Source organism: Chiloscyllium plagiosum, unplaced genomic scaffold (assembly GCF_037043375.1).
Source record: "Chiloscyllium plagiosum isolate Xiang-an unplaced genomic scaffold, Cpla_swu_hap1 HiC_scaffold_1, whole genome shotgun sequence".
NCBI lineage: Eukaryota > Metazoa > Chordata > Chondrichthyes > Orectolobiformes > Hemiscylliidae > Chiloscyllium > Chiloscyllium plagiosum.
In genome coordinates, this window is record NW_028270139.1 from 103763113 (window position 1) to 103779724 (window position 16612).

Below are 16612 nucleotides of genomic sequence, written 5' to 3' on the forward strand. Positions count from 1 at the left end.
AAGAATTTGGAGGAAGGCACTTGAATGACTATTTAATCAGAGATGCTAGTTGATAGAAATTTGTCCAAGTATGTACTTTGCGAGTATTTTGAGAAAAAGACATTGGTGAGTTGTTGAAGAAAAGATGAAAGCTCCCTTTGCTTATTCGTTAGAAGGAGTACTGTAAAGATTGATGAATACAGACCTGTATATTCTGGAGTTGTAGTTATGTGGGATGATATTGAGTCTGTTGTTTGTTCTGCTGGTGTGGTTGCTGATTCGAATGGTGTACTTTGTGATGTAGATGAAATTGTTGTGGTTTTCGTTAATCTACCTGTAGGCATGGAAGATAACGTTATTTGAAGAATGTGTGTGAAAGTGGTCAGTTAATTACAGTGAAGTACTGAATGATGGTCATGTACTAACCTGCCAAAGGTGATGCTGTCTTATGTGATGACTGGGAAGAAATGGATTGAACCTCTGTTGTCTCATTGGAGGCTGGTGGAGAAACAGAGTTTAAATTTAGAAATGCGTACAATTCTGTTTCTATAGAAATAGAGAGAGACAAATTATCTGCACTTGTGTTTAAGTTCGTTGTATGACTGCTTTATGGTCATCCTTTGCTTGAGTGTCTTAATAGAGTAGTATTTAAAAGCATGTCTCTGAGAACTGTAAATCAGAGATTGACAACCGCAACAAGGATAGAATCCTCCCTCCCCGGTCCTCACCTTCTACCCACTAATCTCCGGATATAACGCAATTATCCTCTACATTTCTGCCATCTACAATCAGACCCCACCATCAGAGCCTCCCTCCCCACCCCTATCTGCATTCCACAGAGACCGTTCGCTCTGTGATTCCCTCGTTCGGTCCATGGCCCCCATCAACCCACCCTCCACACCCGGCACTTTCCCTTGCCGCTGCAGGCAGTATAAAAGCTTCTTTCCACCCTACCCCCTCACCTCCATCCAAGGCCCCAAAGGATCTTCTTACATTTAGTGGAGATTTTCCTGCACATCCACCCACCTCATCTGCTGAATCTGTTGCTCTCGATGTAGTCTCCTCTATATCGGAGAGACAGAATGCCAACTCGCAGAGCTTTTCAGGGAATATTTCTAGGACACATACCAAAAAACTGATGGCAGGCCACTTCAACTCTCCCTCCCACTCCACAAGGAATGCAAGTCCTGGGCCTCCTTTTCCGCCAAATCCAAGCCACCCGACAAATGGGGAAGAATGCCTCATCTTAACCTTGGGACTCAACCACACAGCATCAATATTGACTTCACTAGTTTCCAAATCTCCCAGTGCCCCCCCACCTCATTCCAGATCCAACTCAGCACCCCCCCTTTTGACCTGTCCCACCTGTTTATCTTCCTTCCCATTTATCCACTCCACTCTCCTCAACAACCTTTCACAATTACTCTCACCTGCATCTGCCTATTGCCTTCCCAGCTACCTTCCCTCTCAGACCCACCCTCATCACGCTATTTATCTCTCAGCCCCTTTTCCCTTCCATATTCCTGATTAAGGGTTTATGCAGAAATGTCCACTCTCCTGCTTCCCGTATGCTGCCTGACCTGCTGTGCTTTTCCAGCACCACACTGTTTGACTCTCCAGTATCTGCAATCCTCACTTTCTCCAGCTGAGTTTTAAGCAAAACCAACTATTTTAGTTCTGAAATTAAAATATAAATTCTTCTTTCTTTTGGTTTTAAAACCTCAGCTCCACTTAATTGCATTGTAGAATTTTAAACTACGAAACAGCAGATGTTCCCATGTAGTAAACTCCCATAAATATACCGTTTGCAAAGGCAAATTCAGTAAAGCAGATTATCTCACTTATGATTCTGGCAGCGGTGAGAGAACCCAAGCTTTTAGCTGTAGGCATGGTGGCTCAATGTATATCACTGCTACCTCACAACACCAGGAATCTGGGTTCAAATCCATTCGCAGGGTATTGTCTGTATGAAGTTTGCATGTTCTACCCATGTCTGTGTGGGATTCCTTCGGGTACTCTATTTTGCTCCCACAGTCCAAAGATGTGCAGGTTAGGTGAACTGGCCTTGCTAAATTGTCTATAGTGTCCAGGGATGTGTAGGCTAGGTAGATTATGTGTTGCTGGAAAAGTGCAGCAGGTCAGGCAGCATCCAAGGAACAGGAGAATCGACGTTTCGGGCATAAGCCCTTCTTCAGGAAAACTTATGCCCGAAACGTCGATTCTCCTGTTCCTTGGATGCTGCCTGACCTGCTGCGCTTTTCCAGCAACACATTTTCAGCTCTAATCTCCAGCATCTGCAGTCCTCACTTTCTCCAGGCTAGGTAAATTAGCCATGGAAAATACAGGGATGTAGTAGTGGGGTCATTATATGTGGGATGCTCTTCAGAGAGTTGGTGTGGACTCAATGGGCTGCTTCCACACTGTAGGGATTCTATGACTCTAGATACACACATGCTTCAACAAGCAACATCAATACCCCAACAAATGCTGAATGAACCCTGGTTCTTTGGGAGCCTGACCCCACCCATTCATGCTGTTTCTATTGTTCCAACTTAAAATAAACCCCAAGGCTGTTGACTTTATTGGCTTGAAAGAGACAGCTCATACCTATGGCTCAAAACCGCTCCCGAAAAGAAAAGGACAAAATACACCTCTTGGAACCATTATATCCTCACATCTCCACACCCACCCCCCCCCAAAAAAGGAACTATCACGATACAAAGATGGCTTCATTTTTAAAACTCTTTAATCTTACTCTATTATATTGACTCTGAGCATGCAAATGTACAATGCTGCAGTCCAATTAACACAGTTTCTTCCACCACCGAACCTTTGACTTCCTTCATCAAGGTTAGAACAATGTGTCAGCAATTGAGTTCTGACATGCTGCCACATATATAATTTTCAAATTAAGTGTCTGCAACAACAAACTCCATCTAAACAGTCTGGTATTTTTATCTTTAAATTTTTCCAAAAACCATATGGTTATGATCAGTATGTAAAATTGTCTCAGACACGTTACTGGCAACATTAACATTGAAATGTTGCAGCACCAACACCAAATGCACATTCTTCTTCTCAATTGTGAATATTTCTGTTGACGAATATTCAACTTTCTGGAAAATGGTCAATTGGTCTTTCTATCATCTTGTCTCCTTGCAAGTGTACAGCACCGACACTAATATCACTCGCATCGATAACTGTTTTGATAGGCTTTGCAAAATTAGGTGTGACTAGCACTGCAATGATGGTGAACACAGTTTTCAGGCTGTCAAATGCCTTCTTACATTCCTCCATCCACTGAAATTTTCTGCATTTCTTAAAAAGGTCAGTCAGTGGAGCAACCATGCAGCTAAAATTTGGTACAAATTTTCAATAAAACCATTCAGTTCTGGGAATCATAGCACTACTTCCCTCTTTGTCAGTTGTGTGGGAAAATTCCCACTAACCTTTGTTTTCAAATTCAGTGGGGCCATCTGTCCATGTCCATTGATACGGCCTATGATATATGACTTGGGCTTTTGCGAACTCACTCTTAGCCAGGTTTATCACCAAGCCCACCTTCTGAAGTCAATCAAAAAATTCCAATAGATGCTCCAAATGTTCCTTTCGTGTATGATTAAAGATCACCAGATTGTCTATGTGTACCACTCAATTAGGTAATCCCAAAATGAGATTATTGGTTAGTCTTTGAAATATAGCTGGTGCATTTTTCATACCAAATGGCATAACTTTAAACGAGTAAATTCCCTTCAGTGTTAACAAAATTTCCTTTGTTCTCTCAGATAAAGTTTCTCCCAGTATCCTTTAAGTAAGTCCAGCTTCGAAATATAAGTTGTGTGTCCCACTTTCTCAATGAAGTCTTCCACATATGGAATAGGATAGGAATCATATTTTGTAACTATGTTGATGTTATGGTAATCACCATATAAACGTTGGCTACCATCTGGTTTTGGCACCATCACTGTGGGTGAGCTGTATTCGTTGCAAGTCACTTGGATTATATTGTCTTTGAGCATGATTTCAACCTCTTTTTGAACCTGTGCCCATTTTAGAGTATTAAGAGTTTCAGGATGTTGTTTAATTGAAATACCATTTCCTGTATCTACATCATGCCTAATCATATTAGTATTTCCCAGCTTATTCCTACATATCTCTTCATGTAATTAATAACTCTTTCAGATCATTTCGATTTTCCTCTGGAAGGTAATTCAATAATTTATCCCAGTTTTTAAAAACTTTCACATTATCCAGTTGAATTTGAGCAATGTCAAATTCAGAATCATCTGCATTTGGTTCGTCACTCTGAGTTGTAACAGGTAACACATTCTCCTTTTGCTTTCCTTCCCTATCAAAATACCATATGAGCATATTCACATGACACATTCTGTGAGTTTACTTCTATCTGGTGTTCTTATCAAATAATTCAACTCATGTAGTTTTCTTTCAATTTAATAAGACTCACTAAACCTTGCTTTTAAAGGTTTACTTACTTCTGGTAGTAGTACTAAACCTTTTTCTCCTCCAGTGAAACTATGAATTTTTGATTTCTTGTCTGCTTCCTGTTTCATCACATTCTGGGCTACTTTCAAGTGCTGGGAGACAGTAAGGTCTGGAGATCAGAGTTGAGAGTGTGTTGCTGGAAAAGCACAGCAGGTCAGGCAGCATCTGAGGAGCAGGAAAATTGATAGTTTGGATCGGAGCCCTTCGTCAGGAATGAAGTATGAAGGGATCAGGCCCGAAATGTCGATTTTCCTGCTCCTCAGATGCTGCCTGAACTACTTTCAAGTACTGCTAGCAAACTCATCCATTCTATTTAACCTCAAAATTTGACACATTGTCCAAATATGTGGTCTCTGAACTCTCACTTACCAATTTCTCCTTATTTAATTTCAATGGTCCTCTCACCTCATACCCAAAAACTAATTCAAATGGACTGAGTTTAGTTGATTCATTAGGTGCATCCCGAATTGCAAGACAGTACAAATGGAAATCCTTTATCTGAATTCTCTGGATAGTCTTGACTATAATCCCTCAACATGATCTTTAAAGTTTGATGCCACCATTCTAATGCTCCTTGCATTTCTGCATGGTGTGTAGTTGATTTAAATCATTTTATTCCTAAGCTATCCATAACTCCCTTGAATAATTTTGATGCAAAATATTGCCCTTGATCTTATTGTATGTCTGTAGGTAGTCCATTTCTAGTAAACAGTTTGAGTAACTCTTCTGCAAGCCTTGAGGCCATGATATTACATAGAGTCATAGTCAGAGAGTCATAGAGATGTACAGCATGGAAACAGACCCTTTGGACCAACACGTCCATGCCGACCAGATATCCCAACCCAAACTAGTCCCACCTGCCAGCACCCTGCACATATCCCTCCAAACCCTTCCTATTCATATACCCATCCAAATGCCTCTTAAATGTTGCAATTGTACCAGCCTCTACCACTTCCTCTGGCAGCTCATTCCATACCCATACCACCCTCTGCGTGAAAAAGTTGGCCCTTAGGTCTCTTTTATATCTTTCCCCTCTCACCCTAAACCTATGCCCTCCAATTCTGGACTCCCCGACCCCAGGGAAAAGACTTTGCCTATTTACCCTATCCATGCCCCTCATAATTTTGTAAACATCTATAAGGTCACCCCTCAGCCTCCAACGCTCCAGGGAAAACAATACAATAATGGAAAGGACTCTGGAAATCGAATAGTCACATCCACTATGGTCAACAAATATTGATTCACTCTTTTTTTAGGGAGCATTTCCATGCAATTAATTAAGACCCTTGCGAAAGGCTCCTCAAATACTGAATAGGCATTAATGGAACTTGTTTTAAAACTGCCTAAGGTTTTTCTATTACCTGACATTTATGACATGTCTGACAAAATTCAACCATATCTCTGTGTAGTCCAGCTCAAAAAAATGAAGTTGTATTTTGGCTTCTGTTTTCCTTCCTCCCAAATGAACTCTTACTAATACATCATGTACTACCTGTAACACCTCCTTTCTATAACCCACTGGTAATACAAGTTGATTAATGTCTGCCCATTTTTCATCTGCCTGTATAGGTAATGGTCTTCATTTCCTCATCAAAACCTCATTTTTAAGACAGTAACGTTTTGAGATACACTCACATTCTTCTTCTGTGTTTGCTTTTTGATACAACCACTTTAGTTTTTCATCTCTTTGTTGTAATTCAACTAACCTCTCAAAAAATGTCCACTTTGTCTTCTATCTGTTCTTGCTTTTTTTTTAATCATTTGATAATTGAACTTCAACTTCCTTACCTTTATTCTTTGATTTCTGCTCCTGTGGCACTGTAACCTGGTTACCACACAGTCAGGAAAAGTCCCAGGATATACTTGCTGTAATATATCAGTTGCCTGATTTTCCACTAGCTTTTCAACCAAAGCAGGCATCACTTCCACCTGTGATGCAGCTACATCATTCCTGAGGATAAACTATACCTCCAGAATAGAGAATTTCTCTATTACTCTTACCATCACTTCACTTCTCACCGCATTCTCTAACCTCACTCTATACAATAAAACACTACTCTTCTCACCACAAATTCCACATATTACAGCCTTTCTGAAATATTTCCAAAGTTCACATCTCCTTATTTCTCACCATCAAAGATTGACTTGCTTCTGTATCTCTTAAAATTTTAAGTTATGTACCTATTCCTCCTGATACACATGATTAAACGTTACCCACACAGGGAAATTCTTCAAAGAGATCTGGTACTTTCATATTAACCATCCACTGACCAGGCTGTTTATTCTTTTGCAACTCTTTAGAACATAGAACCTAGAACAATACAGCGCAGAACAGGCCCTTCGGCCCTCGATGTTGTGAACTATTCTCAGCTCGTCCCCCAAAACTATCCCAAAATCATCCATGTGCTTATCTAAGGATTGTTTAAATCTCCGTAATGTGGCTGAGTTGACTATGTTAGCAGGTAGTGCATTCCACGCCCTTACTACTCTCTGCGTAAAGAACGTGCCTCTGACATCTGTCCTAAATCTATCGCTCCTCAATTTGTAGTTATGCCCCCTCGTACACGCTGACGTTATCATCCTAGGCAAAAGACTTTCACTGCCGACCTTATCTAATCCTCTGATCATCCTGTATGTATCTATCAAAACCCCCCTTAACCTCCTTCTTTCCAATGAGAACAGATTCAAGTCTCTCAGCCTTTCCTCATAAGACCTTCCCTCCAGACCAGGCAACATCCTGGTAAATCTCCTCTGCACCTTTTCCAATGCTTCCACATCCTTCCCGAAATATGGGGACCAGAACTGTACACAATATACCAAGTGTGGCCGCACCAGCGTTTTGTATATTTGCAGCATGATATTGTGGCTCCGGAACTCAATCCCTCTACAAATGAAACCTATGCCTTCTTTACAGCACTATCCACCTAGGTGGCAATTTTCAGGGATCTGTGTACATGGACTCCAAGATCCCTCTGCACATCCACACTACCAAGAATCTTTCCATCGACCCAGTACTCTGCCTTCCTGTTATTCTTCCCAAAGTGCATCACCTCACATTTAGCTGCATTGAACTCCATTTGCCATCTCTCAGCCCAATTCTGCAATTTATCCAAGTCCCCCTGCAACCTGTAACATTCTTTCACACTGTCCACTACTCCACCGACTTTAGTCTCGTCTGCAAATTTACTAATTCATCTACCTCTGCCTGCGTCTAAGTCATTTATAAAAATGACAAACAGCAGTGGCCCAAAACAGATCCTTGTGTCACACTACTAGGAACCGGACTCCAGGCTGAATATTTTCCATCAACCACCACTCGCTGCCTTCTTTCAGAAAGCCAGCTTCTAATCCAAACTGCTAAATCACCCTCAATCCCATGCCTCTGCATTTTCTCCAACAACTTATCATGTGGAACCTTATCAAAGGCTTTATTGAAGTCCATGTATACCACGTCAACTGCCCTACCCTCATTTACATGCTTGGTCACCTTCTCAAAAAACTCAATGAAGTTTGTGAGACACAACCTGCCCTTGACGAAACCATGTCGACTATCTGAAATCAAATTGTTGCTTGCTAGATGATTATAAAACTTATCTCTTATAGTCCTTTCCAAAACCTTTCCTACTTTAGAAGTAAGGCTCACTGGTCTATAATTTTCTGGGTCATCTCTACTGCCCTTCTTGAACAAGGGCACAACATTTGCAATCCTCCAGTCCTCTGATACCAAACCTGTAGACAATGACGACTCAAATATCAAAGCCAAAGGCTTTGCTATCTCCTCCCTAGCTTCCCAGAGAATCCTCAGATAAATCCCACCCATCCCAGGGCACTTGTCTACTTTCACTCCTTCTAGAATTGATAACACCTGTGCGTAACTAACCTCGATCCTTTCTAGTCTAATATCTTGTATGTCATTCGTCTCCTCTACAATATTCTCCTTTTCCTGAGTGAACACCGATGAGAAATGTTCGTTTAGCGCCTCTCCGATCTCCACAGGGTCCACACTCAACTTCCCACTTCTTTGATTGGCCCTATTCTTACCCTAATCATTCTTTTATTCCTCACATACCTACAGAAAGCTTTAAAGTTCTCCTTTATTCTATTTACTAAAGACTGCTCATGTCCTCTCTTTGCTCTTGTTAACTCTCTCTTTGAATCCTTCCTGGCTGAGCTATAACTCTCCATTGCGTCATCTGTACCATCTTGCCTCATCAACACATAAGCCTCCTTCTTCTTCTTCGTAACAAGAAATGCAATTTCTGTTGTAAACCACGGTTCCCTTACCTTATCACTTCCTCCCTGCCTGACAGGGACATACCTATCAAGGACACGCAATATCTGTTCCTTAAACCAACTCCACATTTCCATTGTGTGCATCCCCTGCATTTTTCTACCCCATTCTATGCATCCTAATTCTTGCCTAATTGCATTATAGTTACCCTTGCCCCATCGATAGCTCTTGACCTGTGACAGTACCTATCCCTTTCCATCACTGAACTAAACGTACTGAATTATGGTCACTCTCTCCAAAGTGCTCACTTACAACTAAATCAAACACTTGGCCTGATTCATTACCAAGCACCAGATCAAGTGTGGCCTCCCCTCTTGTCGGCCCTTTGACATACTGTGTCAGGAAACCCTCCTGTACACGTTTGACAAAAACTAATCCATCCGACGTACTAGAGTTATAGCATTTCCAGTCAATGTTGGGGAAGTTAAAGTCCCCTATAATGACCACCCTGTTCCTTTCACTCCTACTCCTACTTTTGTAAATCCTCTCTTCTACCTCCCTGGAACTCTGCGGAGGCCTATAAAAAACTCCAAGCAGTATGACCTCTCCTTTCCTGTTTCTAACCTCAGCCCACATTACCTCAGTAGAGGAGTCCTCATCAAAAGTTCTCTCAGCCACTGTTATACTATCCTTGACTAACAAGGCCACGCCTCCCCCTCTTTTACCGCCTTACCTGTTCTTAATGAAAGATCTAAACCCTGGAATCTGCAACATCCATTCCTCAACTGCTCTATCCATGTCTCCAAAATGGCCACAACATCGAAGTCCCAGGTACCTATCGTTGCTGCAAGCTCACCTACCTTATTTCGGATACTTCTGGCATTGAAGTAAACACACTTCAAACCACTTCGCTGTCTGCCAGAGCACATTCCTGTGACCCTGAAATCCTGACCCTGTCCTTCTGTGCACTGCAGCTACACCTCCAGTTCCCATCCCCCTGCTGAGCTAGTTTAAACCCACCCAAATAACACCAGCAAGTTTCCTACCCAGGATATTAGTACCCCTCTGGTTCAAGTGAAGACCGTCCGGTTTGTACAGGTCCCACCTTCCCCAGAGTGAGCCCCATTTATCCAAGAACCTTAAACCCTCCCTCCTGCACCATCCTTGCAGCCACGTGTTCAGCTGATATCTCTCCCTATTCCTTGCCTCGCTATCATGTGGCACGGGCAACAAACCAGAGATAACAACTCTGTTTGCTCTAGCTCTCAGCTTCCACCCTAGCTCCCTGAAATCCTGCCTTACATCCCTATCCCTCTTTCTACCTATGTCATTGGTACCTACATGGACAACGACTTGAGGCTGGCCACCCTCTCCCTTCACGACCCCAAAGATACAATCCGAGACATCATGAACCCTGGCATCTGGGAGGCAACACACCAACCGCGAGTTTCATTCGTTTCCTACAAACCTTTTACCTGAGCCTCTAACTATTGAGTCCCCAATGATTAACACTCTCCTCCTTTCCCTCCTTCCCTGGTGTGCAACAGGGACAGGTTCTGTGCCAGAGACCTGGGCCCCACTGCATACCCCTGGTAAGTCATCCCCCTCAAAAGTATCCAAAATAGTATATATGTTTAGTTTCTACTGGGATCATCTTTACTTTAATAAACCCCACTGGCTTCTCCTGTTTTCTCACACTCATCTTTTCAGTTCCTTTTCTAAACAACTAAAACTGCAACTGCATATGTTCTGCTTTATTATAGTGAAACTATCTGAGGTTTTTATTTCTCTTATTCCCTCATGGGTTTCTTTTTTAATCTGAGGTAAACTATGTTTACTATTTTCAATGAGGTCTCCTATTCCTTTAACACCTGAGGATTTCTCTTTTCCCCAATTTCTGTCCCCCACAGATTGAAATTGATGTTGGATGCCAAACTTTGATTTGTGAATTAATTCATAAACATTTGCCATTTCTGCAGCTAGTCCTGCAATTTAAGTCCTCTGCTCTTCTATTTGAGTTCTCACTGCTCCAGGAAGTGAACTTTTGAACTCTTCTAAAAGTGTCATTGTTTGATCTATTTTCAATGCCCTTATTCACCTATCAAAATTACGTTGTTTGATCCTTTAAAACTCGATGTACATTTGACCAGGTTTCCTCCTTAGATTTTTAAAACCTTGTGTGTAGGCCTCTGGCACTATTAGTTCATATATACTAAAGATGGCCTTTTTCACCTCATCATACTCCCCAGACATCTCATCAGATTATGATACAAATATGTCACTAGTTCTGCCTACTAATTTTGTTCGAACCAGCAATACCCACATGGTCACCTGCTATTTCATTTGTTTAGCCGCGTTCTCAAATGAAATGGAAAATTCTTCTCTGTCCTTCTCATCAAACTTTGGTAATGTTTGGACATATATAAACAGACTTCGATCAGGCTTTTGGCTATGAATCGATTTGATCTTACTCCTACTCTGTACCTTCACCATGTAAGTCAACTTCCACTTTTCAGTTCCAACTTGGATCTTGGATAGGGAAAATAGACAAACCCTTTTCCCTAGGGTGGGGGAGTCGAGAAGAAAAGGGCAAAGGATTAGGGTGAGAGAGGAAAGATATAAAAGGGACCTAAGAGGCAGCTTTTTCATGCAGCTGGTGGTGGGTATATGGAAGGAGCTACCAGAGGAAGTGCTGGAGGCTAGCCTGACCTCATTACAGTCTTGGTCCAAACATGGACAAAAGAGCTGAATTCCAGAAGTGAGATGAGAGTGACTGCCCTTGACTTCAAGGCTGCATTCACCCGAGTGCAGCAACAAGGGGCCCTAGCAAAACTGGAGCCAGTGGGTGTCAGGGGGCAAAGTCTCTGGTGGTTAGAGTCCTAGAAATATATAGCATGGAAACGGATCCTTCAGTCCAACCCGTCCATGCCGACCAGATATCCCAACCCACTTTAGTCCCACAAGCCAGCACCTGGGCCATATTCCTCCAAACTCTTTCTATTCATATGTCCATCCAAATGCCTTTTAAATGTTGCAATTGTACCAGTCTCCACCACATCCTCTGGCAGCTCATTCCATACACGTACCACCGTCTGCCTGAAAAAGTTGCCCCTTAGGTCTCTTTTATATCTTTCCCCTCTCAACCTAAACCTATGCCCTCTAGTTCTGGACTGCACCACCCTTTGTGGAAAAGACTTTGTCTATTTATTCTATCCATGCCCCTCATGATTTTATAAACCTCTATAAGGTCACCCCTCAGTCTCCAAAGCTCCAGGGAAAACAGCCCCAGCCTGTTCAGCCTCTTCCTATAGCTCAAATCCTCCAACACTGGCAACATCCTTGTAAATCTTTTCTGAACCCTTTCAAGTTACACATCTTTCCGATGGGAAGGAGACCCGAATTGCACACAATATTCCAACAGTGGCCTAAGCAATGACCTGTACAGCTGCAACATAACCTCCCAACTCATGTACTCAATACTCTGACCAATAAATACCAAACACCTTCTTCATCATCCTATCTACCTGCGACTCCTCTTTCAAGGAGCTATGAACCTGCACTCCAAGGTCTCTTTGTTCAGCAATACTCCCTAGGACCTTACTATTAAGTGTATAAGTCCTGCTAAGATTTGCTTTCCCAAAATGCAGCACCTCACATTTATCTGAATTAAATTCCATCTGCCGCTTCTCAGCCTATTGGCCCATCTGATCAAGATCCCGTTGTAATCTGAGGTAACCCTCTTAGCTGTCCACTACACCTCCAATTTTGGTGTCATCTGCAAACTCACTAACTAAACCTCTAATGCTCACATCCAAATCATTTATGTAAATGATGAAAAGTAGTGGACCCAGCACCGATCCTTTTGGCACTCCACTGGTCACAGGCCTCCAGTCTGAAAAACATCTCTCCACCACCACCCTCTGTCTTCTACCTTTGAGCCAGTTCTGTATCCAAATGGCTAGTTCTCCTTTTATTCTGTGAGATCTAACCTTGCTAACAAGTATCCCATGGGGAACCTTGTCGAACGCCTACCACTCTACCCTCATCAATCCTCTTTGTTACTTCTTCAAAAAAGTCAATCAAGTTTGTGAGACATGATTTCCCACGCACAAAGCTATGTTGTCTACTGCTAATCAGTCCTTGCCTTTCCAAATACATGTACATCCTGTCCCTCAGGATTCCCTCCAACTACTTGCCCACCACCGATGTCAGGCTCACCGGTCTTTCGTTCCCTGGCTTGTTCTTACCACCTTTCTTAAACAGTGGCACCACGTTTGCCAACCTCCATTCTTCCGGCACCTCACTTGTGACTATCAATAACACAAATATCTCAGCAAGAGGCCCAGCTTCCCTAGCTTCCCACAGAGTTCTAGGGTACACTTGATCAGGTCCTGGGGATTTATCCACCTTTAACCGTTTCAAGACATCCAGCATTTCCTTCTCTGTAATATGGACATTTTTGAAGGTATCACCATCTATTTCCCTACATTCTACTTCTTCCATATCCTTTTCCACAGTAACTACTGATGCAAAATACTTGTTTAGTATCTCCCCCATTTTTGCGGCTCCACACAAAGGCTGCCTTGTTGATTTTTGAGGGATCCTATTCTTTCCCTAGTTACCCTTTTGTCCTTAATGTGTTTGTAAAAACTCTTAGGATTCTCCTTAATTCTATTTGCCAAAGCTATCATGTCCCTTTTTGCCCTCCTGATTTCTCTCTTAAGTATATTCCTACTGCCTTTATACTCTTATAAGGATTCACTCGATCTATCCTGTCCATACCTAACATATGCTTCCTTCTTTTTCTAAACCAAACCATTAATTTCATTAGTCATCCAACATTCCCTATACCTACCAGCCTTTCCTTTCACCCCAACAGGACTCTTGTTACCCCTTTTCTGACTCTTCCCATTTTCCAGCCATTATTTTACCTGTGAACATCTGCCCCCATTCAGCTTTTTAAAGTTCTTGTCTCATACCATCAAAAATGGTCTTCCTCCAATTTAGAACTTCAACTTTTAGATCTGGTCTATCCTTTTCCATCACTATTTTAAATCTAATAGAATTATGGTTGCTAGCCCCAAAGTGCTCCCCCATTGACATCCCAGTAACCTGCCCTGCCTTATTTCCCAAGGGTAGGTCAAGTTTTGCACCTTCACTAGTAGTTACATCCACATACTGAATATTCAGGTTTCAGCTGACAAGTGGCAAGTAGCTTTTGCACAATACAAATGCCAGACTATGACCATCATCAATGAGAGACAATGTAACCATTGACCCTTTCTCATTCAATGCTGTTACACCACTGAATCCTCCATTGTCTACATCCTGAGGGTTTTCATTGATATGAAAGTCAACTGGACTGACCACATAAACACAGTGGCTACAAGAGCAGATCAGAGCCTAGGAATACTACAGCGAATGACTCACCTCCTCACTCCCCAAAGCCTATCAACCATGTCCAAGGCATAGAATACTCCCCACTTGCCTGAATGAGTGCAACTCCAACAGCTTGATAACATCCATGAAAAAACAGCCCAGTTGATTGGCATTGCATTCACAAATGTTCAGTCCCTTCACCACTGGCGCTCAGTGGCAGCAATGTATACTATCTACAAAATTCACTGAAGATTCTCAGAGATTACCTTCCAAACCCACAACCACGTCCATCTAGAAGGACAAGGGCAGCAGATAAATGGGAACACTACCACCTTCAAGTTCCCCTTCAAGACACTGACTGTTCCTTCACTGTCACTGGATCAACATTTTGGAATTCCATCTCGAACGGCATTGTGGGGCAACTCGCAGCAGTTCAATAAGGCAGTTCACCACCAACTTCTCAAGGGGAACTAGGGATGGGCAATAAATGCTGGCCAGTCAGCGACACCCACATCCCCAAAAATGAATTAAAAAAAGAGAAACAGATCTGCCGTGATCGATGGTCCAAATGGTCTGATTCTGCTGTCATATCTTATGGTCACTACTGTCATTTACAGAACATCCTTCAACTCATTTAGAAGGTGTTCACACCCTCCACATCTCAATTCAAACAGGGCAAATTAACTTCATGAATATGTATGCTGCAACCTTGTGACAAAAGTCCAGTTTCACTATTTTCAGCGTAATCCCTCAGGCAGAACATTTTTGTCTACTCAATGATTTCAATGCAATGATGGACATGTACAATGAGGCATGGCTTTCTGCCTTCAATGTCAATCTAGAAAAGATAATTAGGAATGAACAGAGACTACCTGATCTTTGCCAACATCAGTGTGCAGTATTGGTCTCCTCACCTGAGGAAGGATGCTGGTGATGGGGGTCCAGCAAAGGTTTACCAGACTGTTTCCTGAGATGGTAGGACTGACACATGAGGAGAGACGGGATTATTGAGGACTGTATTCACTGAAGTTTAGATGAATGAGGGAGGCTGTCTTAGAATCTTATAAAATTCTGACAGAACTAGACAGGGTAAATGTAGGAAGGATTTTCGCAATGACTCCAAAACCAGAGGTTCTCAAGATAAGGGATAGGGTATTTAGGACTGAGATGAGGAGAAATATCTTCACCTAAAGAGGGTGGGGAGTCTGTGGAGTTATCTGCTACCTGAAAGCAGTTGAAACCAAAGCATTCTATGTTTTCAAGAAGGAGGTATAATTCTTAGCATAAAGGGATCAAAGCAGATGGGGAGAAAGCAGGAGCAGGGAGTTGGATGATCAAAGTGGATGGTAAAGCAGGCTCAAATGACTGAATGGCTTTGTTTTGTTCCTATTTTCAATGTTTCTACAATCCCTAATGAGAGACTTTAAGCCCTTACGAATGTCCTTATAATTCACATTAGTGGACAATTTTCTCTCCACTACTTTGGTTACATCATCAAAGAAATTCAAACAGGATCATCAAGTATAAACTACCCTCACAAATCCAGTCATTTCTGTTTCTTTCAAATGCTTTGTTCAAATATTGATATCAGAAAGAGATCCTAAATCTGCATGTTTAAATTTTACGTAGAAGATAGTAATGTTCACAACGTGTTTTGAATATTACGATTTTAGGAACATAATACTCCCCTTCATTACAAACCATTTTTGAGCTGAAGCAATGAAAAGAAACACAAATACAAGAGAAACTATTGAATCTCAAACCTGTGGAAAGTGCTGTAACAACGATCATAATGCTGCAGACAGTTTGTATCCAGCACAATATTCCTTTTTGAATAGCCATGCTTCTTGAAGATAAAATAATGCTGCCGTTAACATATTGTTGTGAATCCTCTGGGAGTCAATTACAATGTGGACACTGTTATTTTTTATATAGTTTATATATAGACCAATCCCACTTGTGCCAATTGACCACACCCCTCTGTATTAATGTTTGCAATGGGTGATGTAGATCAGTGAACTTTGGTTACATCATATTAATTGTTTCTGGAGATGTTTTTCACCAAACATTTTTTCATGTCAAGGTCTGAAATTAAAGTTAGATTTATAAGTTGTTTAAATTCACTTTTATTTTAGCATATTTTCAATGTTATTTCAGCGTTGAATGAAAAATTATATCCTTTTAGTTTTATAATATTTACTACTGGAAACAAATAGTAAACTGTCACCAGAAGTTTCATTTCATTGATTTTTTTTAGTCATTAAAAAAATTTAAGTTTAATTTGTTTCCAGTTTATATTTCTTAACAATAGAGTTGCTTTCACATATCAGAAAATGTAGGTTAAAAATAAAGAATAAGAATTAAAGAATAATCTTAAAATCATCATTCAATAAACATTACTATTTATGTGCTCCTTTAATTTGTTTGTTTAATTTTTTAAAACGCCTACTTTCTGTAATGTAACTGATGATAAATAGGCAAATTAATATTGGTAGTTTGATGCAGCAGAAACATTGATTC

The 16612-nt window shown here is 41.4% G+C and overlaps 1 long non-coding RNA gene across 1 annotated transcript; it reads right to left on the reverse strand.

Moving 5' to 3' along the window:
* Positions 1-207: 207 nt before the first annotated feature.
* LOC122554889 (uncharacterized) lies at positions 208-15944 on the reverse strand. The gene is made up of 3 exons (XR_015758906.1): positions 15856-15944; positions 406-477; positions 208-313 (listed from the first exon to the last, which is right to left on the reverse strand). It is a non-coding gene; the product is annotated as an uncharacterized LOC122554889 (long non-coding RNA).
* Between the last annotated feature and the right edge of the window lie 668 nt (positions 15945-16612).